Source organism: Colius striatus, chromosome 1 (genome assembly GCF_028858725.1).
Source record: "Colius striatus isolate bColStr4 chromosome 1, bColStr4.1.hap1, whole genome shotgun sequence".
Taxonomy (NCBI): domain Eukaryota; kingdom Metazoa; phylum Chordata; class Aves; order Coliiformes; family Coliidae; genus Colius; species Colius striatus.
Window position 1 is genome coordinate 51,717,682 of NC_084759.1, and position 15,646 is coordinate 51,733,327.

General features: G+C 42.3%; 1 non-coding gene across 1 annotated transcript; it reads right to left on the reverse strand.

Moving 5' to 3' along the window:
- Positions 1 to 11,654: 11,654 nt before the first annotated feature.
- Positions 11,655 to 11,727, reverse strand: TRNAF-GAA (transfer RNA phenylalanine (anticodon GAA)). Its single transcript has one exon. It is a non-coding gene; the product is annotated as a tRNA-Phe (tRNA).
- Between the last annotated feature and the right edge of the window lie 3,919 nt (positions 11,728 to 15,646).

A 15,646-nucleotide genomic window follows, 5' to 3' on the forward strand; every position in this document is an offset into this window, starting at 1 on the left:
GCTTCTAATGTAGTACATGAAGAAGGAGAAATCTGTCATTTTCAGAGGAGTTAGAGTGTGGAGAAAAAGCATAGCAGACAGACAATAACGTGGAGATTACCTAGTTAGCAAGAGAAAGAAAACTGTGAGTAGAAGAGTGCCACGTATGTCAGTTTTCTTATGATTACTTCCCTCCATTGCAACTACACAATTTTACAATTTAGCACTAGCCCCTGGTCTTCAGTACCGCATCGTCCTCTCAGGAGTGCCCTCCTTGGCTGAGGGGTGGAGCACGTGGACAAGCAGAAGACAGACAGACAGATCCAGCACCCAGGCGTCACCGTGTCGTTGCCTGTGGCAGGCCCGCCAGCACCGCCAGCCACATACCGTGGTTGTATGACACACACGGTACAGAAGGCATCAAGCAAACTACAAAAAAGGCAGTTGTCTTTCAATTACTCATCAGGAGAACAGCAGGAACTGCCCGTTCCTTAGTGCCTGGCTGTTGAGACATTCTCGCAGCTTCCCCGTGGCTACTGCGCTGAAATAAAGGAGCTGTTGTTAGGGCTGCACGCTATCAGCACCACACTGATTTACCAAATGGCATGCTGAATGACTTATTTTTACTACAAGGTTTTACTATCTCCTGAAAAATGAGTAGTGCTGTGTGTTGGCACTACTGCCCAGAACTGCTTGGCATCAGGTATCAAAGGAAGTTTCAGGCGGCAAATCTGAGCACATAAGCAGTGGCCAAGGCCCGGTGATCCAAACTGTGATCGTTCTGCCTTGTCTACACTTCCACTATGCCAGGCTATCACCCTGAAACCGTGTTAAATTTCTTAGCTAAAATACTCAGTCTTTATGCTGAAAGTACAGGAAAACAGTATTTCAGCCACCTTGTAGTCTGGATTCATGCTCAGGTTCATCCCCAATAGCTGATTTCTCAGCCTGTCATAAAAAGGTGTCAAAGAAATACATTCATATGGATGCCAATGTATTTATGAGATTAATACATTCACACGTTTTTTTGGCAAGAGAGAAAATAGAGAAAGAGAAAACTCAAAGGTATAGGCAAAGAAATCACTAAACACAGCTGCCCCGGGTAACACATAATTCCTGAGCAGTAAGTAGGCAGTAGGTCCACACTTTTATTCTCAATAACAGTATTGTTTTGTAGGCTCCTTCTCCTGTATTCAAGTACAGATTAGCATCAAGCTAGAGAAGAATTTAGCCTTTGGAATTTTGGAAAGGATTTTGGCTAAAATACAACATTCTACATATAAATTTATGTGAAAAATCAATATATCAATAGAAAAAACAAACCACGTGGTCAATAATGACAGATTGATGACTCTGGAGATTATAAGAAGAAAGATAATCCTACAAGGAAAACGGCATTCAAGCAATAGTTCAAGGTCCAAGTGAAAAGAGACACGTGAAGCAACATCCAAGCAAGTGCTCCACAGACAAAACACCAAAGAGAAGAGAGAGGGGAGGACAATATGATATGAAACAAACTCACTAAGTCAAGTAAAGCCATGGTATCTCAAGTTAGGCACTCAAAAGTGATGAGCACTTCTGGAAATTTTAGCCACTGTGAATACTCTTCTTTCCATTAGTTTAGAGGTATATACATTGTCATAAACCTCACCTGAGAAAGAACAGATTCTACTTCTGTAGGAGAATGCTGCCAAAGTGTGGGCATGCAAAGAATCTCTGAAGATCTCATGATCTTGCCCTTGCACAAAATCCCTCTTCATATGAACAGAAAACCAATTTACATGCTACAACATATTCACATACTGTTAGAACAGAAGAGGAACTCAGGGGAGAGTAATCTGGTCAGGTCTCACAGAAAATACACAAGACTACAGACAGGAATTCAACCTGAGTTAGAGGATTTCACAATCTTATGTGAGTTTCCTTTCCTCGACAGCCACAAGGCTGCTGTGCTCATACCCCATCAGTCTAGACACTGAATTATTTGAGCTTTCCTTATGTTGCCAGTTCACTCATCAACCTTACCATGGCTTTACTTGCAGGCTTTCATGTGAGAGGGTGAAGTTTATCTAATCTAATGTTATCTATTGATTACAGATATCTACACTTAATCGGTCACTTTAGAGGATCTTGTCTTAATGGAGAGAAAAAGATGATTCTAGAGTGCAATTTACTTGGTCTACTTTCTGTACCCACATTAGGAGGGGTGAACTGCATGACACAAAGTCCTAAACTTCTCCATTTGTTTACTGTAAGGGAAGCCTAGGGTTCAGTGGTAGGTACTCCATACATGAAGTCTACATTTAGGCAGATAAATCCCACCTGGACTCCTCACTGACTATTCACCGGGCCTTGTGGTCCAGCTGAACTTACCTCCCACAAGTCTGAAGCTGACTGCAATAGGAAATCCTCATTACTTAAAGACATCCACTTCAAAGCTCCAAATTTGGCACTTGGTTTCTCACCACTTCAAGGACATAGGTTAGCTGAGGCACGTACTAGCTACAGCTTGCTTAGAAAGGCCCTAAAATCATACACTGCTTTAGTAGGGTGGATCTTTCCACAGACTTAAATAAATATTATTTTACATTGCTGACACATATTTACACTTTTAAGTCTGGTATTGCCTTAGTGTATTTTATTCCTTTCTGTCAGAGGTAATGTGATGTGGATGAGCATTTCCATTTCCTTTGTAAGACCTTTCTTCCATCCTACTCCCTCATTTAACATGCCTGAGAATCTTCTTCAGAGATGAAGTACCTTTATAGGACAACACATTCCATTCTCAGACAGGTGACTTGGCAAGGTCAGACGACTGCTCTCCGTCCCAACTTCTCTGCCTTGACCTTAAAAGGAGGTGAGAGTAACCAGGTTGAACCTAAACAGGCATTTAGTAAACTAAATGTCTGTGAAGTGAAATGAATGTCACTCTAAATATCCGTGGTAGTAGAGGATCTGACTTACATAGAGTAGATTCATGCTGTCTGACAAGAAAAGTGAAGTAAAATGTAAGTAGCTTAATATGTTAGCTTTGGCACATGTAGAGCTTTACAGATGTGCAGAACTGGCAAGGAGCCTTCCTTCCTGGCTCATCATGCAGGACACAGTCAAGAACTCATGAGTCTAAGACCTCATATGCAGCATGGAAGGGGAGGACAGAGGCTCTCATCTCAACAATTCAGCAATGCAACAAATTGTCTCCATCACAAGCAAAGAGAGACCAAGACAGAAATCCGTCAGTGTACTAGATTTTCCAGCTTGTATCAGCACTAGTGTGACCAGCAGAGCCAAAGAAGTGATTGCCCCCCTGTACTCAGTACTGGTGAGGCCACATCTCAAATACTTTGTTCAGTTCTGGGCCCCTCACTACAAGAAGGACACTGAGGTGCTGGAGCATGTCCAGAGATGGGCAACAAAGCTGGGGAAGGGTCTGGAGAACAAGTCTCATGAGGAGCAGCTGAGGGAGCTGGGGATATTTAGCCTGGAGATGAGGAGTCTGAGAGGAGACATGATCACTCTCTACAACTGTTTGAAGGGGAGTTGTGGTGAGGTGGGGGTCAATCTCTTCTCTCCAGTAATAAATGACAGGACAAGAGGAAATGGGTTCAAGCTGTGCCAGGAGAGGTTTAGACTGGGCATTAGGAAGAACTTTTTCACCAAGAGGGTTATTAAGCACTGGAACAGGCTGCCCAGGGAGGTGGCTTGGGCCATCATCCCTGGAGATATTTAACAGATGCATCGATGAGGTGCTGAGGGATATGGTTTAGTTTAGTGATGGGCCTGGCACTGTTAGGTTAGTGGTTGGACTCAATGATCTTGAAGGTCTTTTCCAACTGTAATGATTCTATGATTCTGTGAAATCCAGATTTGTCTCTGTACCACAATTTTTAAAAAAATCTGAAAGTAAGTACAAACACAGTATTTGAAATAATATCAGAAATCTCTAAAGACTTGACCTTACATTAACCTTCCTAGACTCAGTTCCAGAAGATACAGTCACAATTTTTATTCAAGATACTAATGCTGCTACTTATTCCAACAAAAAAATATAAAATGGAACAAAAGATATTTACCCCTCATGTCATGTGAGCTAAATTCCAAGAACATTGTTGAGCAAAGCAATGAATGCTCCCATTCTTTAAGTAAGTAGAAGCATGTACATCCAAACAGATATATAATGTTTCCCCTGAGGTTCATTGAGGAATAAAGATAGCATTGATAACCACAGTAGGAGTGAAGGTTACGATTTCACTAAACTGCCTCAAATTCGTCTTGTTAACTATACCATAAATTCTATATTTCTACATTACTACAGAATATGATTTGCATGGAAAACTGTCTGGATGGTGAGGCCCAAAAAGTGGTAGTGAATGGAGTTAAAAGTCATATAGCTGAGGTGCTGAGGGACACGGTTTAGTGACAGGCCTGGCAGTGTTAGGTTAGTGGTTGGACTCAATGATCTTAACAGTCTTTTCCAATTGAAACAATTCTATGATTATATATTCCTACAAAAGCACAACGCAGGAATTCTGGAATATATTCCAGGGAGGCTGGGAACACACAACAAAAACTCCAAAACTCCAAAGGGGTACGATCAGAAAAAGTCTCTTTATGTGGGGTTCCTGAGATGAACTTATAAAATCATAGAATTGTTGCAGCTGGAAGAGACCTTTAAGATCATCAAGTCCAGCCTTTGTCCCAGCCCTATCAACCACTACACCATTTCCCTAAGTACAACATCCAGCTGTCTCTTTGATCATCGCCAGGGACAATGACTCCACCACCTCCCTGGGCAGCCTGCACCAATCCCTAACAACACTTTCAGTAAAGAAATTGCTTCTCAGTATCCAGCCTGAACCTCCCCTGGCACAACTTGAGATCCTTTCCTCTTGTTCTATTGCTTGTTACTAGGGGGAACAGACCAACCTGGCCTCGCTACAACTTCCTTTCAGGTAGTTGTAGAGAGCAATAAGGTCTCCCCTGAGCCTTCTTTTCTCTAGGCTAAACAGCCCCAGATTCCTCAGCTGTTCCTCATATGAGACATGCTCCAAATCCTTTACTAGCTAGGTAGCCCACCTCTGGATCCTCTCCAGCACCTCAATGTCCTTCTTGTAGAGAGAGGCCAAAAACTGGACACAGTATTTGAGGTGCAGCCTCATCAAAGCCGAGTACAGAGGAAAAAAAACCAACAAAAAACAGGAAAAACTCAAACAGGATAAAGCTCTCCTAATTGCTCACTCACAGAGAAAAAAAAAAATAATAGTCTCAAATGTAGACTGCTAGGTTCTAGAAATACATCATCAGCTGAAATTTTTGTTTTCTTTGTAAATGCTTTTCTTTCCCAGAACGTTGAAAACCACAATCCTAGTTCTTCTAAAAGACCAGAAACCAGAGAGACAATAGCTAAGAATTGTTGTTAAAAATATACAAAATTTTTAAAAACTAAGTGTGAGTTACTAAATGTTAGTTAAAACTAAATCAGAGACAAAACCAAACCTTTTCTATCAAACAAACCAAATTTTAAATCCAAGGAAAATTAAGTTTTACTGCATATAAGAGTGAGTGAGATTTATTCACCACTGAGAGGCAGATACAACAGTAATAAATATCAGGCATGGAAACTGCCTTCAGGGACAAGGAGGAGACTTTTTTGAATCCGGTAGATGTGCAAGTCAGGGGACGTAAAGTGGAGGAGGTGCATCTCATCTGGGGAACACCTGAACTTGTTAAAACCCTCAAAAAGCCTGCAGAAAACACAAAGCATAGCAAGTTTGTTCCACCACAGCTAAAAATACCAAACAGAGGTATACCAAAGTAAAGCTTTAAGCTTCATTATTTGTCCAACCACGTTCTGTGGTTGCAAGATGTTATAGCTTGCAGCAGCGCTAGGTTGTGGGGCACACTTCTCCTTGAGCTGCTTCTGCTGCTCCACCTTTCATTCACTAAAAACAGTAGCCAAGGATGATAATGCAAAACGCAGGTGAGCCAAATCCACCAGATTTTTAATGTTTGAGTAAGGCTGGAACAACATTGTAAAATGTGATTTTTCTTCTGAATCCCTGTGAAGTATCAACTTCAGTATTTGATGGTCTTTAAAAAAACATTTGTAACCATATCTGCAATGGCAGGCAAGTTTCCCAGTTGCAGAGAACGAACTATGTGACTGAAATATAAAGGCTTAGTTAGAAAGATGTGAAAGTAGCCTGGATTTGCTTCCTAGTAGGGAGCTCATCTTGAGGGAACAAGCTAATAGAAAAATAAATGGAAATCGAGACACTTGCTGGCAAGAAGAAACCTAGAAAGCAGCAATGCTAACAAAAACATGGTGTGAGGAAGATACAGATGAATGAAAAATGCCTGAATATTATGTGACATAAAAGCAATAAAGCAACAACACTCGGGGTTATTTTTACAGAACCTGCCAAATCACATTAGAAACCTGCACCAAGACTGCAAAATCAAACAGACAGGAGTTAAAAAATACCAGAATTGAGGTTATCTCTTAATTTTATCCTCTTCTTCCACGTAAGGCTTGAGGCCTTATTCAGTGTGTGATCTCCAAATCCCATACCAAACAAAATTGAGACTTTTTTCTCATTGTCCCCACAAGCTAATACCATTAGCATTGCAGTGCTCCACAAAATTTCTCTTTAAAAATCACAAAACCTCTGAGAAGAGAATTGCTATTACAGGTAATATTATCCTTAGCTTAAAAATGGAAATTTCAGATACTGCCATAGCACATAACTGTCATGCAGTTGTGTGCCTGGGTAACCCCTAGTGAAAATCAGACACTTTGGAGAGGGCAAGAGTAACCCACACCTTTCCTGAGCCTCAGGGAACTCAATGGAAGAGGGAATCCAACCTCTGGTGCTGTACTGAGGGAGTATGGGCAGCCCACTGCATAAAAGTAGTCTCAGGACCACATCCTGGCCAGGATGAGCCAGGCAGCAGCTGGCACTGAGTAGGGCTCACCCTTCCATAGCAAATGTACCTTGGAAAGAGTTTGTTATTAAGGTGCTAGTGTACAAGCCAAGCAGGCAGACTAAAAGGTCCAACGTCCATGGTTGCTCTATGGCTCTCTTCCATTCATGAGTACAGAAAAGGCCAAAAAGTAAACAGTCTTTCTCACTTCTGTTCCTTTGATTACACATCTGCAGGAAATTAATACCTTCCTAATTCATTACCAAAACACTATTCAAGTATTTGTTGAATAATTAAAAGTCTCTTGAAAAGAAAAGTATTTATTTCTGGTATCACATGCACAAAAGTACAGAAGAGAAGTCACAAATAATCTTCATTTTAACAGCTCCTTCTATCCCCAAGTACCTGAGTGTGCAGTCTTAATAGTCTTACAAAAGCCCAAAAAACTATTTAGGAAAAATAGTAATATAAGCAGTTACATTATCCCTTACCTGTCTTGTTAGTAGGGTTTTAAGTAATACTTCTGTTTGTACTAATAGGATATTCATCAGCAGTACATGCTCTTTGTATGAGACAAACAATTCAACAGCAATGCTTGAATTGTGATGCTGTGATTAAAAAAAGACCAGTGATACCTTTTCATGAATAGATGAAAAATGCTGAAGAGAGGTAAGGAGATGACTTACTGCTGTGTTTTGCACTGACGACACCAATATTGAAAGATCTTTTTCCAGGTATTGTTCTGGTGTCAGTGTATTTTAAAAGTTACCAAAAATTATCTGAAAACAGGAGAAAATGTCTTAAACTGAGAAACTCAGAGTTTTACTTCTTTGGTTTATCGAAGCAAAGCTGGCTGCTGACTTGATTGCTTCATGACGACCAAATGTCAAGTAGAGAAGATCTTTGATCTAACAGAGGAAAGTCTTAACAGAAAGAATAGCTAGAATTTAACAGAGGGGAGATCCAAATTAAAGGAATCTATTTGGAACAGTTGCCACAAATTACCATGAGATCTAATGAATCTTCTTTATGTCTTCAAACCAAAACCAGATGCCCTCCTTAAACATACAGCTTGGAAAAATCCAAGTGATTTTGTTCAACTTAAAATCCAGAGGGACCAGCATCTGGATGAGAACCAGTGTGGTTGCATTGCTGTTTCCAGCGCAGCGTTACAAACTGCCTGTCCCCAGAAGGCGAGTGAGAGCTGGACTGAGGTGCCCTGGTTGCAGTACATAAATCAGCAGCCAAGGTGTGTCTCAACGGCTACACTAAAGGCCTGTCTGTGGAAGGTGAAGCCACCTAAACCTAGCTAACTAGAAATGTAGGCACACTAGGTACGTCCCCTACTCTGCAAGGAAGCACCTGAACTGTTGTTAGTTGTTAGTGTATTGAGGTGTCTGTCAAGGTGGCACTTGTATTTGGAGCGGAAACAATGAGCCCTAATGTATATTTCTGCCCTCTGAAGGCAACTTGGGTACAAAAGGAAGGTAGGCTTGGATATACTCCGGTGCTTAATTTTTCTGTTACCTATCAATGCACTTTCACCACCTACCCAGCACACATAGTTTAAATCATGCTTCTGAGCTTCTCTGCCTTCCTATGCCAATCCATTTGCCTCATTATTTTGGGCTCAACCCTGGCATCCAGCTGCTTGGAAGTCTGATGTTGTTTGACATAACTTGCAAGTACCCAAATCCTCTGTTGGAACGAGCCTGTGGTGATCACAGAGCAAATGGCTTTTTCAGATGGCATCTAATTTCCCTGCACTTGGTTGGTATCCCTGTATGCCCACAACACTGCAGGTAGTTTGCATAAAATTATGTAATAAATAAAGCCTGAAAAACATCTCTTAAAGTTCTTTGGTTATTGCTTCTCCGTGGTTTCAAAATCAAATTTGCTTTCTGTATAAACAAAATGGTGTGAGTTTTTTACCTAATTAGCACCCCTCTCTTGAAATATGAAAGGCAAGCACTGTATTTCTAGCTGGAGGATTATTTCCAGCTGTGAATGAATTGCATTATGGGCACAATAAAGAAACAACTGAGCTAGTTCAAAATGGAACTAGGAGAGTCAGTAGGTGGCATGGGGAGGCCTACACACAGCATGTTGATGAAACTTTACAGATCTGTCCCATTGGTTCCAGCCTGTGCAGGATCCAACTGAGCACCCCTGGGAGTGAGACAGTTGGAAGAGGATTTAGCTGTCTGCAGATGTATTACACATCACCTGAGACAACCTGGGTGAAGTGGGGAGAGCATGTGTGGGGGCTGGAGCACTTCTATGAATACAGGCTGAGAGTTGGGGCTGTGCAGCTTGAAGAAGCTTCTGGGGAGACCTTATAGCAGCATTCCAGTATCTAAAGAGAGCCTGCAAGACAGTTGGAGAGGGACTTCTTACAGTAGCATGTAGCGATGAGACAAGGGAGAATGGCTTTAAACAGAAAGAGTGTAGATTTAGATGTAAGGAAGAAATTCTTCACTATGAGGGTGGTGAGGCATTAGAACTTGTGCTTTACTTCCTGAGGCTGCAGCTGTCCCATCCCTGGAAATGTTCAAGGCCAGGCTGGATGCGGCTTTGAGCAACCTGGCCTAGTGGAAGTGTCTCTGCCCATGACAGAAGGGGTTGGAACTAGATGAACTTTAAAGTCCCTTCCAACCCAAACCATTCTGTCATTCTGTGAAAAGTTAAGAAAGGATCAGGAAGAAATACATGAATGTAAAGACTAGATGATGCTAAATACTAGAATTTCTGAACTTGAAGCTATTTCTTAAACTATCTGTGAACCACTATTTTCAGCTGTCTGTTGACCATAAGGGAAGAGCAAAGTCCCAGAATTTTGGCCTCCACTCCAGATTTTGGTGAGAAGCAACCTCTAATCCTTCTGTCTTTGCCTCTCTCCTCTCCCCATCCCTACCCTCCCACAACATGCTGTGCCCCTCTCCACATAGTTTTGAGTCCCTTTCATCATCTATGGCATGAGGTGGTGAAGGGCAAAGAAGGGACAAGGAATTATGCTTTTTGCTTTCAATTCTTCCAGTCTAAATAAAAAGTTTAAACTTAGAAGACTGATGAAGGGAAACTGGAAAGCAAACACTACCAGACACATTTTCAGTTGCCAGGGAGAATGGCAAGATGGCAAATGCAGTGTTGGATAGGTGTGAACTGCACAGCACTTCTATGGTTCCACGGCTTGCTTTGCAGCGTGTCCTCAATTCTGTAGCATAAAGCACTGCAAGACAATATATTCAACAGCTCATTACCCATCCCACTCTACTTCATAAATCGCTTCCACATGTGTTTTTTTCAGGTGCATGCCACATGTATGAAGCATAAGCACACCAAAGGTTGCCACTTTGCCAGGCTATTATAGATTGTTTGCACAGGAGGCTCTGCAAAGCAGCACCTACAAGACCACGCCTGGCAAGCATCACAGAATGGAAGGGGTTGGAAGGGGCCTCTAGAGATCATCTAGTCCAACCCCTTGCTTAAGCATCTCAATCAAGTGACACAGGAACACATCCAGGAAGGTTTAGAAACCTCCAGAGAAGGAAACTCCACAACCTCCCTGGGCCGCCTGTGCCAGGGCTCTCTCACAGCAAAGGAATGTTTCCTTATGTTTAAGTGGAACTTTTTTGTGTTCTAGCTTGTGCCCAATACCCCTTGTCCTGACACTGGGAACCACAGAAAAAAGTATCACCCCATCCTCCTGACATCCACCATTTAAGTACTTAAAAGTGTTCATGAGGTCTCCCCTCAGCCTTCTCTTCTTCAGACTAAAACAGCTCCAGTTCCCACAGCCTTTCTTTGTAAGAAAGATGCTCCAGTCCCCTGATCATCTTGGTGGCCCTGGGCTGGACTCTCTCTCAAAGTACTTTGTCTCTCTCGCAATGGGGAGCTCAGAACTGGACACAGTACTCCAGATGAAGCCTTACCAGGGCACAGCAGAGGAGGAGGAGAACCTCCCTCGACCTGCTGGCCATATTCCTCTTAGTCCACCCAAAAATGCCATTGGCCTTCTTGGCCACGCTATTGGCTCATGGTTAGTTTATTGTCAACCGCAACTCCTAGGTCTCTCTGCAGAGCTGCTCTCCAGCAGATCAATCCTCAGCCTGCACTGGTGCATGGGGGTTGTTCCTCCCCAAGTGAAGGACTCCATTTGCCCTTGTTGAACCTCGTGAGGTTCCTCTCTGGCCAACTCTCAAGCCGGTCGAGATCCCGCTGAATGGCAGCACAGCCTTCTGGGGAATCAGCCAGTCCTCCCAGTTGGGTGTCATCAGCCAACTTGCTGAGGGTACACTGTCCCCTCACCCAGGTCGTTGATGAAGGTGTTGAATTTAACAGGGGTAAAATAGCTCTGTTCCCCTGAACCTCACCATTCGAAACACCACCACAACAGTGGTAGTCAAGCTGTGCAAGACTCTGGCAGAGCATAGCGTGTGCAATCATTGACAGTGTGCACTGCTACCAGCTCCCTACAAATGGCCACGTGTGACACGAACACTCACAAACGTCAAACCATAAGCGACATGGCGGCCGCCCATTCCACAGAGCAGCTGCAGGGCCTGGCACCAGAGCCCCGCACGAGCGGCCCGGTCGTTCCCGAAGGGGGACGGGCAGGGCTGGGACGGCGGTGGGGCCGGGCCGTGCGCTGCGGAGCAATGCGACCCGAAGCCGCGGGGTGGCAGCAGCCGCATTCGCCGCCGCCGCTCGCAACCTCTCGAGCACCGTCAAAAAACGGAAGAAAACTCTGCTGCCGAAACCCGGGATCGAACCAGGGACCTTTAGATCTTCAGTCTAACGCTCTCCCAACTGAGCTATTTCGGCTGCCGTTATTGGTTTTTCGAAGTAATTCTACTAACCCCTTCCTATCCAGCTGTCATCTGGCCAGAATCTATCTGCCGTGGCTAACGCTTAAAATAGATGGTATTCGTCCTACATGACCAGAAGCCACAACTATCACAAGCTAATCGATGACGAGTCTTTGCCTTAAGCCATAATTTTCTTTGCAAAGTCAAATGCAGCAATAATCCCAAATTCTATGTATACAACTATGCACAATATATGATCTACATGCATTTAGTATCAGGATAAGCATGTTGTGGCTGTAGCTCTCTGGATTATTTGGAGGCAACAGGCATGAGAATATTCTATGGGATTCAGGAGTGTTAAATTAGCAGTATTTTTTGTTTCAGTTTTCTGGGACTTCATTTTGTAGTCTGACAAATTTAGATGTCCCACAAACAGACACCAATAGAAGACACACCTCCAGGCTCAGTTTTCCACGGTCTTCCTCAGAAGCACACACATTCCACAGAATAATCTCTCTGTATCTCCATAAATCACAAATCCCGATTAAACATTGTTATAAGTAAAAAAAACCCCAAAACGTTGTCACATTGTGAGATAGGCATTTATTTCAACAGGCAACACTCCTGCAGCTACAGGTCAAAGGCAGAGGATGCACTCAAGTGCACACATTAGCACATATGCCACTCATGCTGGGTGCTCATGTCTCAAATTCGTTTTTATTTGTACAGCCCATGGCTCTATAAAAAGCTACCTGTGAGAACATTCCCTATTTGTGCTCCCTGCATACTGTGTAGAGTGAAATGGTGTCGGCTGCTGCTTTTCCCATGTCTTAGTCAAAAAAAGCCCAATCAACCCCTCTTTCTTCACAATAACAGAGGAGTTTAACAAATCTCTCCCTCTTCAATTATGGAAGAAGCAGGCAAACTAACCTTTCAGTTTACTTTCAGAGTATGTTTTTCTTCAACACATCCCATTGCTGGAAAGTCTTTTGTGAACAACCGTTGTTCTTCAGGAGCTGACACATTTTCAGAAGTCAAATGCTGCAAACTGAGTCAACGGTTCAGTGACTGAAAACAAAAACTCTTTAACAAAAAAAGAAATCAGCTAGGGTTATGTCATTAAAAAAAACAAGCCACAATATTGCACCAAAGAGGTATGCTTACAACATACTGATACAAAAAAAACCTCACATTCTCATGTTTTTCCATTGCCAGTGGCAATGACTGTTTTGCTGAGAAATACGAACGTAATCACTTAGTGAGCATGTCTCCTGCTGATGCAGCTAACAATCTTGTGATCCGTGGTGCAGAGAAACTCCAAATGTGTGATGACACGCATAGAAGTCAAAGCACTATTGACTTTAGAGTTTTCATACATTACCACATCAGAGCTACTACGGACAAACAGATTATTCTCATTTTTTATTTCAGGTAAAATGGAAATGGCAATGGACATAGAAAGTAAAGGTAATGCAAAACAACACAAAAACGAGAGAAAGAAAACTTGGTCTCAGAACATATTTAATAAAACAGCCAATTTTTCCCTCAACAAAATTTAGGGTTTTGTATGAAAGTTCCTATCAGTATTTCATAGCTATTTAAAGAGCATAGGAACAAAGTTTTAGCAAAATGGAGGGTTCTGAGTCCAGACAAAGCTATTCACAACTTTCTCCTAATCAGAAATGAAATTTGTGCTGTTTTGCACTCCTCCAGACAAGGGTTTGGCATTACAAAACACAAACTCACTCCAACAAACACCACCATCAATCAAATTTTAAAGACCACCTTTACACAGAAAAAGGCTCCCCAGGCTTCAACTGACAGGTGGACTACACACCACACACACAGGCTTCAACTGGCAGGGCAGGTGGACTGCATACACACACGCTCCACTGGCTTCAACTGGCAGGGAAGGTGGACTGCACGCAGCCCTGTCTCAGCTGCCACTTCACTATCTGGCAAATTCTTCCCCTTGCTGCTTGCTAGTGATGTGTGAAACAGCAGGCATGGTATACCAAGTTAAAGGAGTAGCACAACTGGGTTTCCCCAATGCACAAGGGATTTTAGGAGCTGTTTCCTGAAGATCCATTCCAACCCACAAGAGCAACCCCAGAGATGCAGAACTGATAGTTATCCCCAAATAATTTCCCAAGTGTGAGCCTCTTGTCCAAGATGGAAAGAACCTGAACAGAAGCCCTTCTCCTTTAGAAAGTTTTAACTACACGTGGCCTATACATTTATTACATTTACTTTCTTATTGGTGTCACCTCACTTCATTCTGTGAGACAAACTTTGGGAAAAGTGGACTGGAATACTGCTCTGCTGTGTTCACAGTATTTTACATCAAGCCCTTTGCCTTCTGCAGAAATGCTTCTTCCTATCTTGCAGTTAAAAACAGCACAAAATAAAAACTAGAAGTGTTAACGCTTCTCCACATTAACAATTCACTAGTTGAAGAACTTTTTCCTTTCTCCTTTTCTTTGTCCTTTTCTTCCTAGAGAAGCCAGGTTAGTGGCAAAACAAACTGGTTTCTTCAACAGCAAAAATGACTTTTCCCTGTGAAAGGAATGCTCCTACCAGAGCACTCATCTGCTAAGGAAACCTGTTCTATAGCAAAACAACAGAGAAAGCGCCTCCTATTTTTAATTGGTTTTAAGTATATATTTTTATATAAATATAAAAGCAGGAACACAGAGCCAAAAATCCCATGCTTGGGATTAAATCATAGAATCATAAATCTTCAAAAACATGTAAATAAACTAGAACAGCTTCCACTAAAAAAATATTACACCCTTTTGAAAAATCCACTCCCAGTAATATTCAGTTGCTTGGTCACATCAATGTCAAAGCTTGCATCTTTGGCATCTAAATATTCAAACCAACTTTCAAAATACCTATGTAATAAACCAGTTGCATAGTACTGACTTGTGTGTATTTATGGCAATGTTTACAAGCTCAGTTTTAACATTCCAAAGACACTGTACCTATTAGTAAGGTTTAAAATAATAATTTTGTCATCTATAATCTCTACTCCTAAAATCAGAGACACATCACATAACCAATACTTCAGCATAAGCAGATGTGAAAAACACATACTTTCATGCAGCTCACCCAGAGCAGCTGCCACAGGAAGTCCAAGTACACCTACAACACATCATTGCAGTACTTCAGCTGTTTCTGGCATTGACTGTTGTAAAATGCATGTTGTAAGGAAGCTGCATCTCAAGAAATATGAAAACTAAGAAAATATTTGACTGTACCAATAATGTGTGTTCAACAATGAAATTTAATTGATTCAGCAGCAGCAGCTTAACCTTAAGTATCTGGTAAGCCAAGTGTTCCAACAGACTAGTACATATCAAGTCTTATAACTTCTATCCTTCCAAAACCGAGGCTTTGCCTACCAAACCAAGCATCAGAAACCCAAAAAACCTCACAAATGTGACAATACAGCATTATCCCACGACACAGAAAACCCACCTCCAATAACACGTTCCTAGACTTTAGAACACCTACCTGGTGCAGAGGTTAATCCTAGACACTTGCTGTTTAACCTCAAGGTGGCTCTTACCAACCAAGCGTGGTATTTATCAACAGTACTGTGCCACACACAAGAGCTGTGATGAAGCTGGGAGCGCTGTGGGTCCAAAGGTTGCCTTTGCCTGTGCTAGAGTTTTGGTAGTAACTGAACATAAAACTTAATAGCACTTAATAGCAGATAGCCTACAGGTAAAGCTAAGACAAATGCCCAAGGCCTTGCTCTTCTTGCACTTAAAGCGATAAGGAAAGGACTTCTGCCCATACTTGTGTTTTCCAAGTTAATTGCCATTTTCTGAGAGACTTTAGAAGGTGCAGCGAGTTCCAAGTACACCATAGCATCGTAGTCCTGTGCTTCTGCAGCTCTGCCCCAGGGGCAAGCAAAGGGTGTCGGACTG